The 15,221-nt window shown below is 47.5% G+C and overlaps 1 protein-coding gene across 1 annotated transcript in view; it reads left to right on the top strand.

Annotated features, from left to right (window-relative positions):
* Positions 1 to 6,447: 6,447 nt before the first annotated feature.
* The window catches only part of tspan18b (tetraspanin 18b), a 40,904-nt gene continuing 32,130 nt past the window's right edge, over positions 6,448 to 15,221 (top strand). The window contains exon 1 of the mRNA XM_076301541.1: positions 6,448 to 6,764. The gene's annotated coding sequence lies outside the window, so the exon portion shown is untranslated. The remainder of the gene's footprint in view (positions 6,765 to 15,221) is intronic.

The following is a 15,221-nucleotide window of genomic DNA, read 5'->3' as shown; positions in this document are numbered from 1 at the left end:
CAGACGTCTCAACTGCAGCAGGGAATCCAAGCTGTCAGGATAGTCCCTGAGGAAATGGCATCAAAGACATTAGTTTTGAGATCTGAAGCTGTTATTGGGAGGAATGAAGAGAAGTCCCTCAGGTCGAGCTGAGAGCAGTAACACAGCAGTAACTTAACTCTGGAGCTGTACATTTCACAACACAGCCACTCTCTCTCTGGTAAAACAAAAGATACTCCCAGGCATCTATGACTCACTGTGTCATAATGACCTTGCATAATCACATTTCAGAGCTTTAATATTCACATTATTGAGCGCACATTTATGTTGTGCTTATGAAGAAAAACCCAAACACATGGTTTGTTTGTTAGAGCCAGTAAATGAGCTAGCTACATCATTCTGCATTAACTCCCTTTCAGTGCTGCGTGACCTTTCTGCCTGTCTGTATTGCCTCTATCAGTTCTGACCGTAAGGGCCCACAAACTAGTCCATGAGGTACTCCACATCATAACAATAGTGACTTGTGAGCATGATCCTACCTTGCCGTTGAAACATACGCTTTATTTCTACATTCCACAATAGCCACTAGAAAAAGTAGCTTTGTGCTTGTTTGGGGATTTCATTTTGGCAGCATGCATGACTAACATTTTTTGGGCAATCCCCTAAAAGGTGTTTGTTATTGTAACGCGTCATTGAGGCTGTAGTCCTCCTACATGTCCAGACAGGTGAGTATACAGCCCAGCCGAATGGAGCAGAGCATTCCAAGAAGAACAGAGAGACGGGATGACTGTGAACATGCTTCTGTCTTTTGTCTGCTTTTTTCACCAGCTTCCTTGCTATCCATACCGACACATTTTGTGTAGACAATGTTTTCTTGTGAGAAATCTCCTCAGAGCGTGCAGTAACCCTGTCTTTGTTTGCAGTGTTGTCTCCGTCTGTTTGATCTAGCTCGGCTGTCACATTACAGCACCAAAGCGACGTGGAGACACAAAGGGCCTGTAGAATTCAACCGTGTTTGCACTCCCATCCTCCGCCCGCAGTAATTCAGACAGAGGAGGAGGCCTGGGATTCGCATTGACGTCCACGACCGCTGGCAGGTGCTGGTGCAATCCCCGGAGGAGCACGCCGGGGCTGAGTGAAGTTCAGGTAGCGGTAATGAAAACGCTCGATCGCCCAGCTCCACTGACAGCTGAGCCCTCCAGCAAGCGCATACACTGGGCACCCCATGCAGCCAGTGGGGAGGCAGTTGCTAAGGAAGTGCTGGTTTCCATGCAGACACTGGCAGGATAGCATCCTCCAAAAAAGGGGAAACAAGAAAAAATCTATTGCTTGAGCAACATGTGAAGGATATTCTACACATAGCCTACATACAGTTAGCTAGAGCAGCTAGTGAGTGGAAGAAGAGTGTGGGTGATTAAGGTCATTGAAAAGAAATTCCTTTTTGCGATGGAGAACCCACTGGGCGTAATCCAAAACAAACTCTGTGGACATCATTACAAGGTCCACTAACAGTTGGTCTGTTGTGGTGGTATGTCTGGGGCTCAAAGAAGTGAGACAGCAGTGAGAATTATGGTCATTTTGGGTCCTGCAGATGCTATGTGAACGGGTTTTCGCATCAGCCTAACCGTGGACAAATTTAGCCGGGTGAGAGAGAGAGCACAATAGTTGTGGTGTCTTCACCACATCATTCAAAGCAAAGAATTTGCATCAGAGTTCATGAAAAAAGACTGATGAGCCCTACACAGAATAATTTCCAATGAACCCAGGCCAGCGAAATATGAAGCCTTTATCTCTCTCCCATTCAATTCCAGCAACCCTCCACACACGCCACAAACACACACAATCAATCAGAGCACTCACATGTCCAATTTCATCACTGCCGAGCCTGGCATTTGGAAATAGCAGCACCCTTGTGACTTGGAGAGAGGACTCTGTGCAGTGGCCTGTGCTTGTATAGAGCCTGCAGCATTTCCAAACACTCTCATTCACCTTTAATACACGGGCTCTTCTGTCAGTGCTACACAAACATACATTATGCATTCCTCATGGTACATTATTACATTTAACCGCTCTGATGAAATACTGAAAAATGTGCCGTGCGCTGAAGTGGTGTCCTGGTGTGCAAATTTAATTGAACGGCAGACGTATGACTGTGGAGAGCCGGCTGGTGGTGGGAGAGAGAATAGAAAGAAAAAAAAAACCCCAGAAAGATTCAAATGAAATGGAAGCAGAGGGACAAATGTGTCCTCGACAGAGAAATGGATGGCTCCCTGGTAGTGAATCAGATTAGGGGCAGTGTGGTGGGGAAGGAGGGGATGGAGAGGTGCGGTTCCCCTGCCCTAGTTTCTCCTCTCCCAGCTCACCAGCGCGTCCTCATGGGGGCTGCGGAGGTACATGGTGGGTTTCTGCCACGCTTGGCTTGGCCTGCTCCAGAGACGGAGACCGGGAAGGCACAGCGCAGCGCAGCTTGCCCCCGCAGGAGCATGGGGGGAGGGGGCACGAAGCATCAGCGGGCCTCAATGTGAATATGTGTGACACTGCTCATTCTCTCTTTCACCCCCTTCACCCCCCCCCCCCCACACACACACACACACACACACACACCACCCTCTGCTCATTCCCGCACTCTCCCCTGCCATCCCCCATCCTCCTTCTCTCCACTCTCTCTATCCTCCCTTCACTTTCTCCATCCTCTCAGGCTTGACCACCACCCCCCCCCCCTCCGCCCCCGACGCTGTGGGGGTGCGGCCCTTCATCCACTGTGCGTGTCGTGACAGCGGGCTTTGCTCTAGCAGATGCCACTGTTCTCGGTATTGTCTGGTGAGACTGGACAGACAGACCTGACTTGATTACTTTGTTTGAGTGGAGACGTTTGCTGCTGTCTCAGGCGGTGGAAAATCACAGGAAAAAGGAACTTTCTCCAAAAAATATGTTAAACTGAAATGTACTAACTTTAGATCCCCACCCTTGGCAGAGACGCCGCCTGAGCCAAGTTTATTTCATACGCATACTGTATATGGGAAAGACAAAAATACAAACCTGCTGCTGGCTTTCCAATCATCAAATAAATCTGCCGTCTTCTGTCTCCCCACAAATACATGCGAGAGAGACTTCTCATCCATCTCCCTGCACTGATCTGTGTGCTCAGAGAACAGTCTACAAAACATGCAGTGTCTCTGCAGGCTAATCAATACAGTACGGTTCTTTATGGGCAAATCACTACAGTACGGTTCTCTATACAGGCTAATCCCTAGAGTACAGATCTCTATAGGCAAATAACTACAATACGGTCCTTTACTGGCAAATCACTACAATTCGGTTCTCTACATAATCACTACAGTAGGCTACTGTTCTCTACAGGCTAATCACTACATTTCAGTTCTCTACATAATCACTACAGTACATAATCACTACAGTAGGCTACTGTTCTCTACAGGCTAATCACTACATTTCAGTTCTCTACATAATCACTACAGTAGCCTACTACAGGCGAATCACTACAGTACTGTTCTTTACAGGCAAATCACTACATTTCGGTTCTCTACAGGCTAATCACTACAGTACTGTTCTCTACAAGCTAATCACTACATTTCGGTTCTCTACAGGCTAATCACTACAGTATGGTTCCTCTGCATCCTCTCCACCCCAAGTATCCTCATCAGATCTCATAACATGAGCCCCAGCAGGCATGTGCTCCACGTCTCTAAAGGACCCTTCAGAGTCTTCTCCCTCAATTAACATTGATCTGCCAATCTGCACACTCGCACTCTGTGTTTGGGCTCTATGTGAGCTCTAACATGAGCTATTTTGGGATTATCATTTGCAGCCAGAATATAAAAACCAAATCAAGTCAACAAGTCTTACCCAGAGTCAATAGACACTATCTGACAGTGACTACAATATAAGGATTACATGATGTTAGTATTTGCTGATACAGTGTCAACAGCTAAGGGTTTGTTTTTCTTTGCACCTTGTTCACCTTGCCATGAGTATTTCTTAGCTCCTCCTTCTCGCTGTCTTTCTTGCTCTGTCCCTAACTTCCATACACGGAGAGAAACAGTTTTATTCTCTGCTCTCCACTCATGAAGACATAAACATACATAGCTCTCACTGGTTGCTAAGCTACACACAAACAAAACGCTCTAGAACAAAAGGAGACATTTCAAATAAGGAAGACACTCTCCTTTGCCATGACCTTCCATTACCACTTCTGTGTGTGCGTGTGTGTTCGTGTGTGCGTGTGTGTGTGCGCGTCTGTGCGTGCGTTGTGGGTAACACAGACCATGTGTGTGTGCAGAGGATTTATTCGCACAGTGAGTCCAAATGTTCTGGCCTGTCCCCATTACATGCATACACACTCCCGGTGCGGTGCTCCAGCCTGATAACTGTGCTCTCACCCCAGCCAGCCTTCCCCCGTACGGTGATTAGCTGCCCGGGTAGAGCGCACGTCTCAGGAGGGAGTGGGGCCCTGGAGGCTACTGTGTCGGGCAGCGGCGGTGGAGTGGAGCGCAGGGAGCTTGTCCCGTGGGTGCAGCCTGATGCCCCCTGACAGAATGAGGCTGCCTGAAGAGAAGGCTAAGATGGACACAGAGAGGGGAGGAGGAGGAGGGGGGGGGGGGGGTTGTTCAACATTGGGGAGTGACGATAGAGTGGGTTTGAGTGTGTGTGTTTGTGTGTGTGTGTGTTTGTCCACACATGCTGTGATGATGCGTGTTGACAAAATGTGAATGAGAGCAGTGTCCTGGGATCTATGCGTGTGTGTGTGTGTGTGTGTGTGTGTGTGTGTGTGTGTGTGTGTGTGTGTGTGTGTGTGTGTGTGTGTGTGTGTGTGTGTGATTGTGTGAGGTTGACAGTGACATTAGTGTGCTCACAGTAGCATGGAAGTAAAAGCTTTGCTGTGCTTTCCAGTCTGGGGGGCAAAGTGTGTGTGTGTGTGTGTGTGTGTGTGTGTGTGTGTGTGTGTGTGTGTGAGGGAGAGCGAGAAACAGAGGGTGTATGTGTGTGTGTGTGGGAGGGGGTGCATAAACATGAGTATCTCTAAAAGGAGTCTTTACAACCCAGCCTGTCAGTGTGTCTGATGAAGCCCGAGTATATTAGTGATGATCCCAAATACTGTCTTCATTAGGAAACGAAACAAATGTCTACCAGACAGTGAAAAATCTCTGCGAGGCACACAGATGATGTTGTGAGTGTGAGTGTTTTGAGTGACTCACACAGATCGTCGAGATAAACATGCAGTTTGGGGACTCTCTTAGTGAAGTCTTTCAATCATGTCCTTCAAACACACACATGCCCCCTTCAGTTACAGCGCTTGCTCAATGGCTCATTCATCAAGAACCAAATGGAGCACAAACGGAAGGCCTTTAACAGCGTCTTTTGTCTGGGGCTAATAAATGACCATGAGATTTGTGTCATCCCATTGTGTCTCTGTTAACACAGAGCAACTACAAGCAAAGCTGGTTTCAGAGGTTGGAGACACAGGGAGAGTGAGTCCAGAGTCTAACACCCTTGGTCTGAGAGAAGGTTTTATGGTGACCAGTGAAGAGAGAGAGAGAGAGAGGGCCCAGGCTCCTGTGTTTTCTTAAGAGAGAGGGAGGAGGGACACTCCCCTTCCCCCCATCTTCCCACTGAAATCACGTTCTCTACAGCCCCTAGCAGCTCCCTGACTAGGCTCGAGGGCTCCCATTTCAATAACACCAGACAGCACATGCCAAATCTCCTACACATGTGTCTACACAACACACCAACACGTGTCTCTCCTCTCAATGACCACAGACAGCTGTGCTCTACTAGATACTGTTACAGTCAGTTGTTAACCAGCAAATACTTAGCTAATAATGCTGTGGAAGAAGTCATTATTGAGTTATAAAAGTTAGTGGAATGCGACATTACAGAAACATTGTATATTGTTAAGAAGAGACTGATGCTTACAAATAGAATACAAGTGTGTGTGTGTGTGTGTGAGAGAGAGAGATTAATCTCGAAATCCTGTCCAAATATCATATCATGAACTCTCTCACAGACTCACACTCATTGAACTATCAATCAAGACGCGCGTATATCCCCAAGACGCTACCCACAGAAATCTTAAAATTAAAGAGGGGCGGTGTGGGTATAGCACGTATGCCACAGGGAATGTCAGTGTCATGACCTGTGAGTGAGGGGAAGAAAGATCGTTTAGGCTGTCTTATCTATCTCGCCATCTGTGGTGGTTTCAGTGACATGCGGGGCGCAGCGGAAAGCAAACACTTTTGCCACAAAGCACAGTCCCCTCCCACTTGTAAAACAACACTTTCATTTATTTTAGGGAGGAGTCGATTAGAATATGTGATTGGTTGGAAGTTACTCATCTGTCCGATAACTACAAAAAACATTGCGATATAACAACTGTTTATCTGTATATTATTTACAACTTGAACGGAAGAAATGTTGGCTCGGTATTCGAGCAAATAAGTTAACAGTAGGCGTAAACCTCGGTGCCGAGTGCCCGCCCTTGTAGGCTGATCACTGTGGATGCTCATACGGTCCTCAGCGTGAAGCGAGTTCCCAAAGAAAACTGTTGGCATACCATTCCCGCACTGAGAAGGCATGACCAAACTGGGAGTACGGTTCTAGGGACACGGGAATTTATAGACTGCGGTGTTTGTTTTTAATTATCCGGAGAAGTTTATCAGTCGGTTCAGTAGGCTATACAACAATCAAAAAATAGTATTGCTTGATACCGCTATAGCTACAGGAGCGCAACGTAGGCAAGACAAACATCTCGGGTCTAAGGCGCGTTTGAGGTAAGTTCTACAAACAAGTTGCTTTTATTGTTTTGAAACGGACTGTAACTTCTTGTATTCAAATGTATGCCATGATGCTACTTTCCAGTCGATAGGCTTTGTAACGATGTTGTAATGATAATATGAGCTTGGGTTGTATGCGATCTCAGAGCGCAGCAGTCGCAGGGGCTGTTGAGGGGATTTTGCAGCTGATTGGTATTCGTAGATAGCGGTAATTTAATTAGATGTCATGCCAACCATTCATTGTTATTCTGAGGGGGTTTACTGTTAGTGCTTCTTTTAGCAGCCTGGAGGAACACAAAGTGCAATTTTGATGTAGGTAGGATACTTTGGTAATGGATATTGCTTGGTGTTAAACACAATGTAGCTCATGTATTCTTAATATCGCGTTTTCCATTTTATATGTTTGTGTGTACCACATTTCCAGCAGGCGTTCTGGTATTTCTAGTCCGTTTACAGGGGGGTTCTTTGTTCTTTTTGGTTTCCACTTAATTTATTTGTAAAACACATTGACTCTGCTGTGGCACCCGCGATAAGGATACTGTTAGAATATTATGGCAGTTCACGATAGTAGACTAAAAACCGAATTGCAGTTAAGGTTCAAAAACCATTGGGTAGCCTATATAGTTGTGAAGTATTGCCATCTAAACTTCTTTAAATTGTGCTTTATAAATCGTGAAAGTAAATTAAGGTTGAAGATGTGGTTGCCTCAAGTAGCCCACAGAACGGGCTTCTTGAAAAATGTCATGTTTCGTTTGTGATCTTAAAGCGTAACTGGTGTGCAGTCAAGCTGGCGGCTTTCCCACGGGGAGTGACAGCACTCATCGTCGGCCCATGGAGGTCCCTTCATAGCGGGAATTGTCCCCCAAGACACGCGGGGTCGGCAGATGGATGTCTCTTTTGGCGGCACCTTTGCTGTAGGGCAGGAGTCCACTGCCAGTGTGAATCAATCAAGAGGAAAGAGAGACGACTCTTCGTCCTGATATAAAAAAATATATATAGTTAGGCCTATTGCACTGCGTGTTAGAGAGAATTCTACTCTCACGGCGAATACTCTCTGTAGTCTTAAAAGTAGCTGGTTTTGGCAATTTGTCTTGTTTTTATTCATAGAACGTCATTTGTTTCCTATTAACTCCATTCTTATATAATGTGCTCTATAAATATATGCGCGCACAAAGCTTTTGTAAACATTTAGCAATCATTTATATGAAGCACTTTTAAGCCTACAACAGCCCATCCGAAAAGGTCCAGCAGATATATGTCTTTTTAGGAAAAATAAAGGCTTGCAGAAGCCTGTATTAAAGACCTGAATCTGTGGCATATGGGTTGGGAGTGCCTGTGGTGCACTTGCTCAGCAGAGTAGTGTAAGAGTGGAGGCCCTGAAGAAGGAAATCAGGTTTCAATTAGCCAGGCACTTGTGCATGAACATACTGGCTCAGAGGGATCCATTAAAGTGGCGCTGCTGTGAGCAGAGGTGAGCCGTGGCGGGTGTGCGCGCGCGCGTCCGTGTGCTTCAGCTTGAAGTCATGGCTGCTGTCAGCCCTCAGGTGAGTTTGAGGAGACCTGGCGGCCAGGTCATGCTGCTTTGCAGGGAGCTGAGGAGACCTGCGTCTTTTCCACCCAGCAGTGCTGCTGACCTTAGGTAATCCCCGACATATGCTCTCGCCATGACCTCTGGTTGTTGATGTAGCCTTGTGGCTGATGTCGGGTTTTGCCTGTACACGTTTTGTAGGGATGTTGAGGGCATTATGGGTAATTTCCTTCTCCCAGTGGTTGAGAGTTTGTATTTTTTTTTTTGCATCTTAAGCCCAGGAGGTCTGAGCAATGTGGAGACGGGTGTGCAGTGCCGTTGCCGTGCCAATAAGGATGACTAAAGTTCTGGAAGAGCTGCCCAGAGCTGTGTTTTCCTAACATTTCTAGCATGGGAGATGGGAAGTAATTATGCTTCCCTGCAACAATAGTTATGTCTGCAGGGAGAAAAAAGAGCAAATTGCCTGGCAAACTGCACATTCGTTCAAAAAGAGACATCCAGGCAGCATCACTGAAGGATTATGGTTCATTTTTCATGGACCGGTAGATTGCAGCTATAGGAGCTCTGTGGCTGTAAGGATTTTTAAGATGAATGTGCAAAGTGGAGAGCTCAGTAATGCTATATTGCAATAGGAAATAGATGGTGCTCAGAAGGAAAATAACAGGCTCTCCTCTAAAGCTCATCTTTCCTAGTGAAACAATCTGAGGCCTCTTTTAACCAAAGCTTTATTACATTGGTAAACCCTGTGATGTTCTCCATCCATAAGTCCTGGACACTGACTAAACTATGGACTCCACAAGTAAACGTTCACTTGGAGCCTTTGTCCCATGGCACTGACATAACCCTGTTATGAACATCTCATTATGGACGCTATATCTCACAACTGCCACTATGCACATTCCTAATACTATCTTTTATTCTCATGACAGATGATAAAAGGGCAAAAAAAAGCATTTTCCATATCTATGACTTGGTTATGTCGGTGGTGATGGAGGTTTCAATGAAGATGTCACCTAGTCTTAACATATTATCTATTAACATTAGCAATGGCAGTGGATGCTGAAACAATAGTATGAACGGCATTTGATGAAACTGCTATTGAGTGAAGTTGCTTTTTTAAAAACATTGCCAATTCAGCAGATTCTGAAAAAATACAGCTGTGAGGTTACTTAGATAGATAGATAGATAGATAGATAGATAGATAGATACTTTATTGATCCCCAAGGGTAAATTCAAGAATGCTTAGGTGCGCATAATAATTATTTGACAGTATTTTATTGTGTGTTCAATGTTAACTATTGGAATGACCTCACACTAACAGTCCTGGCTAGACTACAACATGCATTTCCGTAGAAGGGACTCTGTGACAGTAGGACTTGAACCTCTGGAATCACAGTTTACACACTGTCCTTTTAATGGGCCGTCAGGACATTTAGTTCCTTCTGATATACTGTTGTCTTTATTTCCTGTTCACGGAGGCTGGTCAGATATGATTTTTGTCCACATTTCATTGTTGCTATAGGATCCAGTTTAACAGCACCCAGTATTATTGCTCCTATTCAAATCAGTGTTTAGTTTGATAGAGCTCTCAATAGCTCCTAGTCCAATCAGTGTTTAGTTTGATAGAGCTCTCAATAACTCTCCAGCCCATCAGGGTCTACCTGTGGTGGTTATCGGTCTTTACTGTGTGGCACTGATTCAGGGTGCTGCTGGTGCTACGCTGGCGTTTCTCTGGCGAGAGAGATGAGACAGTGGCATTGTGGTGCCCGGGCAGGCGTGGAATCGGTCATTAAAGGGCTGAGCCCCACTAAATTAATCTGCGGTTCTGCTCGGCGGGGCGCCAGTGTTGGAAGCGGCGGCTCCGTCTGCCCCTCCGCAACGCTAATGTCCGCTGACGCGCCTGCAGATGAGCTGCTCGTCGGGCCTCGTTCGGTCCACCGCTGCGGTTTTCGCTCGCCTAATCAGCCCAGGTGATTCCGTTTTTCGTTCTCTGCCTCGTGCTCTCTGCACTTCTTCCTCCTCCACCTCTTCTTCCTCCTCCTCTTCTTCCTCCTCCTGCCTGCACTCTCCCATTCCTCCTGCCGCGCACGTCCTGTAGCCTATCGACAGATTTTTACAGAGCTAGCAGAAAACGAGGCCGGGTCATCACTTGTTTCCCAGTGGCGCACGTCAGGTCCGGCATGCACCAGTGCCGATGGTCCGCGGAGAGCTTGGAAGCTAAATAGAGTATCTGCCGGCTCCATGAGAAAATTGCTTTTTTCGATTGCCGGAGGACCCTCCATTAGCTGTGCGTGGCATAAGGTGCTTGCCTGTAATGGATGGGATGCACATTTTACTGCAGAGATGTATGCGAGGACGAAACTTCCATGATTAATACTGGTGAGGGTGATTTGTTCGGTCCACTGGGGCCCTACTCTATACTATGAGCAGAGATAGTTATCAAAGCCCACAAATGTCCTTGTTCACTTTGAACCAGTCGGATGCACATGTATGCTCACACTCCTGCAGGTATAAAAAACACCTGCATGAACACACAGACAAACCCAGACGCACAATAATCTCAGTCACAGCCAGCTGCGGACTGGACAGGAGCCTAAACTTAGGGTCCCTTTAGTCCTCTCCAGACAAGGAAGTCCCAGCACCACAGCTGCTGACGAGTGCTCTTTATCGGGAGGAAACAGACTGTTTGTTTGTGCTTGGCCCAAGGATTCTTGGTGCTTATCTGTCCTTTGGTTGGTTTCCCCTCCATAATGCATGTGTTGGGCTCATAATGAGTTAAAAAGTGAGCGTTTGACAAGCTGGACCTGACAGATAGGAGAGGCACTGAGTGAGGAGCGCCTAGTTGGCCAGCGCGCTCTTGAAGAGGTGTCTGGCAGGTCTAAGGTGAGCCAGATGCTTCCCTCGCAGATAGCACCGTGTCACACTCGTCCTCAAGCTGGGATTTGTCCCTTATAATGGCACAGGCACTATGCTGATTGAGGATGAGCTGCTGAGCAAGCAAGTACAGAGCAACATCAGAAGGAAGTTTTGGAGTTGGAAAAAGGTTTTGCTATCTGTTGGCTTTTCTTTGCTTACATTTTCTTAGTTGAAGTGCAGATAAGGTTAGGTATTTTTCATGTAATGTTCTTTCTTTTTCTCTCTCTCTTTCTCTCTCTCTCTCTCTCTCTCTCTGTCTCAAACACACACACACACACAAAGACACAAACAAACAAACATGTGTACACTCACACACATAGCAACTCATGGTGTAATTGCCACTCAGCTTGCAGCTTAAAGGATTTATAGTCCATTCTCTGGGTCCTCACAACTGGACTTTCCCAATGAACTGTGCTTGTGTTCATAGTGGGGAGTGGAGCGGCAAACACAAATGAAGTCGTGTGACCGTTGATTGTTTTCGCTCACAGAGTTGCCTTTCACTGGAAATCCTGTCACGGGTGAAAACGGCCCTGCTATGAGCCCCGCTCTTTCCTTCATTTGTGGTTAACTGTCAGGCTTCCTGTTTTCCATAGACTGCGACTCGACTCGAGAGAGTTATCATTTGGGATCATAATTAAGAAAATTTTCCCGCGGGGTAGAAAAGTTCCATCGCTGAATGAAGCGGCGCAGCCGAGTTAAGGCCTAGGAAGTGTGTGTGCATTGATGTACAGGAAGTGTGTGTGCATTCATGCACAGGCGTCCGCTTTTTGAAAAGACCCCTCAGTGTGGTGTCTCTGTCGCATACAGAACCATTTTGTTTGGTCGTTTGTTTTTTGTAGAGCTCCTCCTAATAAACACATTCACTGACCGGCGAAGCCTTTAGCCGGGCGCGGGGCAGAGCGCCCTGTTTCTCACTTGGACAGTCTGGGGCTTGTTTTCATAGCTTGTCTCTCTCCGTGCAGTCAGCTGCTGGGTTGCTTCTCCTGACTCAGGCATATTTCATGGCTGAAATGGGAGTCCTCCAGCTTCTGGTCTTTCTCTTAGCCTCCGTGTTTTCCAGCAGAGATTTGTTCCCGAAATCCAACCCCCTCCTACCCGACCACTTGCTTTGCCCCCTCCCTCTATTTTCTCCCTTGGCTTTGGCAGCGTGTCTGTGGTATGCTTCTGTGCATCAAGTTTCACATTGAGAGTGAAGGGGCCTGTCCACAATGAAACAGGCCTCCCTTTGTGCCTAAAAGATAGTTTGGCGGAGATAGTTCAGTCTATGGTTTTGTGTGCTCTCTCTCTGTATATATATACGTGTGTGTCTTAATTCAAAACATTCAGTGATATCTTGCTGATGATGTGATTAAATTCACACACACAAACGTATGCACGCACGTGCGCGCGCACACACACACACACACACACACACACACACACAAACACAATTTAGCCAACCAAATACAAAAATGGGCATAATTATTGCCTTGGGGTTGAACCAAACCAATTAGCCAAATATTAATTAAACTAAACTAAACACATGTTCAGGGCTTGTGGTGGCTGGTGCCTTATTAATTAAAGGCTTGTTTTGGTCAGGGATTATTATGGCTGGATGTCGGGCCATTATGCTGGAGGCTGCAGTTAGGGACAGTTTATAGACATGAAGCAGAAGTGGGACACTGAAGTGGCTATGACGTCGGTCCGCTGCTGCGGTGGTTTTCTGGAGACATGGTTAAATAACAGTGTGCCCTTTTAGGAGCTGGATGAAGGCTAGCATGTTTGGAGCTGTGCTCTCCACCGCTGGCTTCTCTCGTCTCTGGCCCTCCTCTGGGGTAGGTGCAGTAAATCAGGCGCACTGTCTGGAGGGCATGCGTAAAAAAACACACAAATCGGCTGGAGAATACGCCGCAAACCCCACAAACGAGACATCCTCGGTGTGCCACGTTGCGTGCTGAGAGATGTGTCGGAGTTGGTTAGTTTATCCGTGGAGGGTCGGCAGTTAGGCTGTTTATTTGCATTCTTGTGGGTTGGCAAATGATCTCATAAAAATGTAACCCACATTGATGCAAGCAGAAAGAATTCCCCCCTTTGATTTTGAAAGGAGGTGAATATGGTAAATTTTCTGAGACAGAAATGGGTCATCACCATACCCCCCACCCTTACACACACACACACACACACACACACACACACACACACACACACACACACTCACACACACAGTGTAATTATAGAGTAATTAGTTCTATACATATTTAGATAACATGCAAATCCAGTTGTCAGTGTTAATTGCTCCAGTAGGCTCCATTGTAAAACCTATTTAGCCCTCAGCCCCAGCACAGCCATCACAGCCACGATCCTGCAGCCCACTCAGCCCAATGAGCCCCCAGGTTAGCCCTCCTCCTCCGCAGCCAAACTCAGCCCAATGAGCCCCCAGGTTAGCCCTCCTGCTCTTCCGCAGCCCACTCAGCCCAATGAGCCCCCAGGTTAGCCCTCCTGCTCCTCCGCAGCTAAACTCAGCCCAATGAGCCCCCAGGTTAGCCCTCTTCCTCCTCTGCAGCTTAACTCAGCCCAATGAGCCCCCAGGTTAGCCCTCCTGCTCCTCCGCAGCTAAACTCAGCCCAATGAGCCCCCAGGTTAGCCCTCCTGCTCCTCCGCAGCTAAACTCAGCCCAATGAGCCCCCAGGTTAGCCCTCTTCCTCCTCCACAGCCCACTCAGCCCAATGAGGCCCCAGGTTAGCCCTCCTCCACGGAGGTCTCCTCCGCCTCCATCACCGGCACCTCGCCAGGCTCCCCCCGTGTCTCCAGCAGGTCCCTGCTCTACTGGTCCTAATTATGCTCTCTCCCCCCACGGGTGCCCGCACTCATCACGCTCTCTCCCAGCGGGCGCTCACACTCATCAGCAGTCCATTAGACACGGCGCCGCGCCTGCCTGACCCTGCAGCGCTCCGATGGCCGCCCAGGGACGCGCTCAGTGCTTTATTAAAAAAGCCTTGGTGGCTTAAGCAGGCACCTGTGAGAGCGAGCGGGCCGAACGCTCCCTTCCTGGCCGGGGACAGACGTGCGTGGCTCCTCCATCACCGACTCCGTCATCCCATCAGGAGGTGGTGGTGGTGGTGGGGGGGGATTGGAGTGGACCGTGCGCGTGCCGCAAACCTGCAGTGCTGCCGTTAAAAGGACTGTTCACTGCCTGCACTCTCATTCATTTGGAAGTTGCAGAAGTAGACAGTCTTATGCATGCTGGCCTTCAGGGCCAGTAGGATATGAAGGCAAATACCTTCCATGCAGTAGCCCGTAGTGTGTATAGTCTCCTCACAATGAATGATCTGAAAAACCCAGGATCTGCTTAAATGACACAGTCTTCTCCGCAATAGCACATTGTTTACTTGTCTCTTCTAAACACTGAAGGTTCTGGAATAAAATGTGCTCTGTTTTCTGGTTAGCTAATGGCTGAGCTAAACCAGCACGTGGACATACTCAGTACACAACACGTGTTTCTACTCAGCCTCTTTCTTGGGCATTTTATTCAATACTCAAAACATTCTGGAGCAGTCGCCTGCTGGGATCATCATCCACCATTTGGTTTCTACCTATTTGCTTCTCGGCCTATATCCCCTGCTGATGTGCTACCTAGGAGACCCCCGCCATAATAGCGTGGGTGTTTAAAGCAGATTAAATCTCCATGTTGTAGATTTTTATTTTCACCCTTGAGGGGAGGGAATGATTAAAGGCCATGTCCAGAGAGTGCCTCATGATTTTTTAATACCACTTTATAAAACTTTCAAGCCAAACAGCGCTTGAAGTGTGTGTGGTGTGTGGTGGTGGTGGTTCTGTGAGGTGGGTGGTGTTCGAGGGTCATGTGTTAAGACATGCCTGTGGTAGTCGGAATGATGGAGGTGGGTAGGGGGCAGTTCACCGGCAGCCACTGTGACCTCATAATAAGTCGCGGCGTGCAGGCGGAACGCTCCTCATCAAAGGGCCGCAGTCTTCCTCACATCTCAGCGAGGAGGAGGAGGAGGAGGAGGTGG

The sequence above is a fragment of the Alosa pseudoharengus genome, unplaced genomic scaffold (assembly GCF_046254945.1).
Source record: "Alosa pseudoharengus isolate Yale_2024_CS ecotype anadromous, Long Island Sound unplaced genomic scaffold, YU_APseudo_1.1 YU_APseudo_1.1_scf_10, whole genome shotgun sequence".
Taxonomy (NCBI): Eukaryota; Metazoa; Chordata; class Actinopteri; order Clupeiformes; family Clupeidae; genus Alosa; species Alosa pseudoharengus.
The sequence above is the reverse complement of the archived record's forward strand: the minus strand, read 5'-3'. Positions and strand labels throughout refer to the sequence as shown.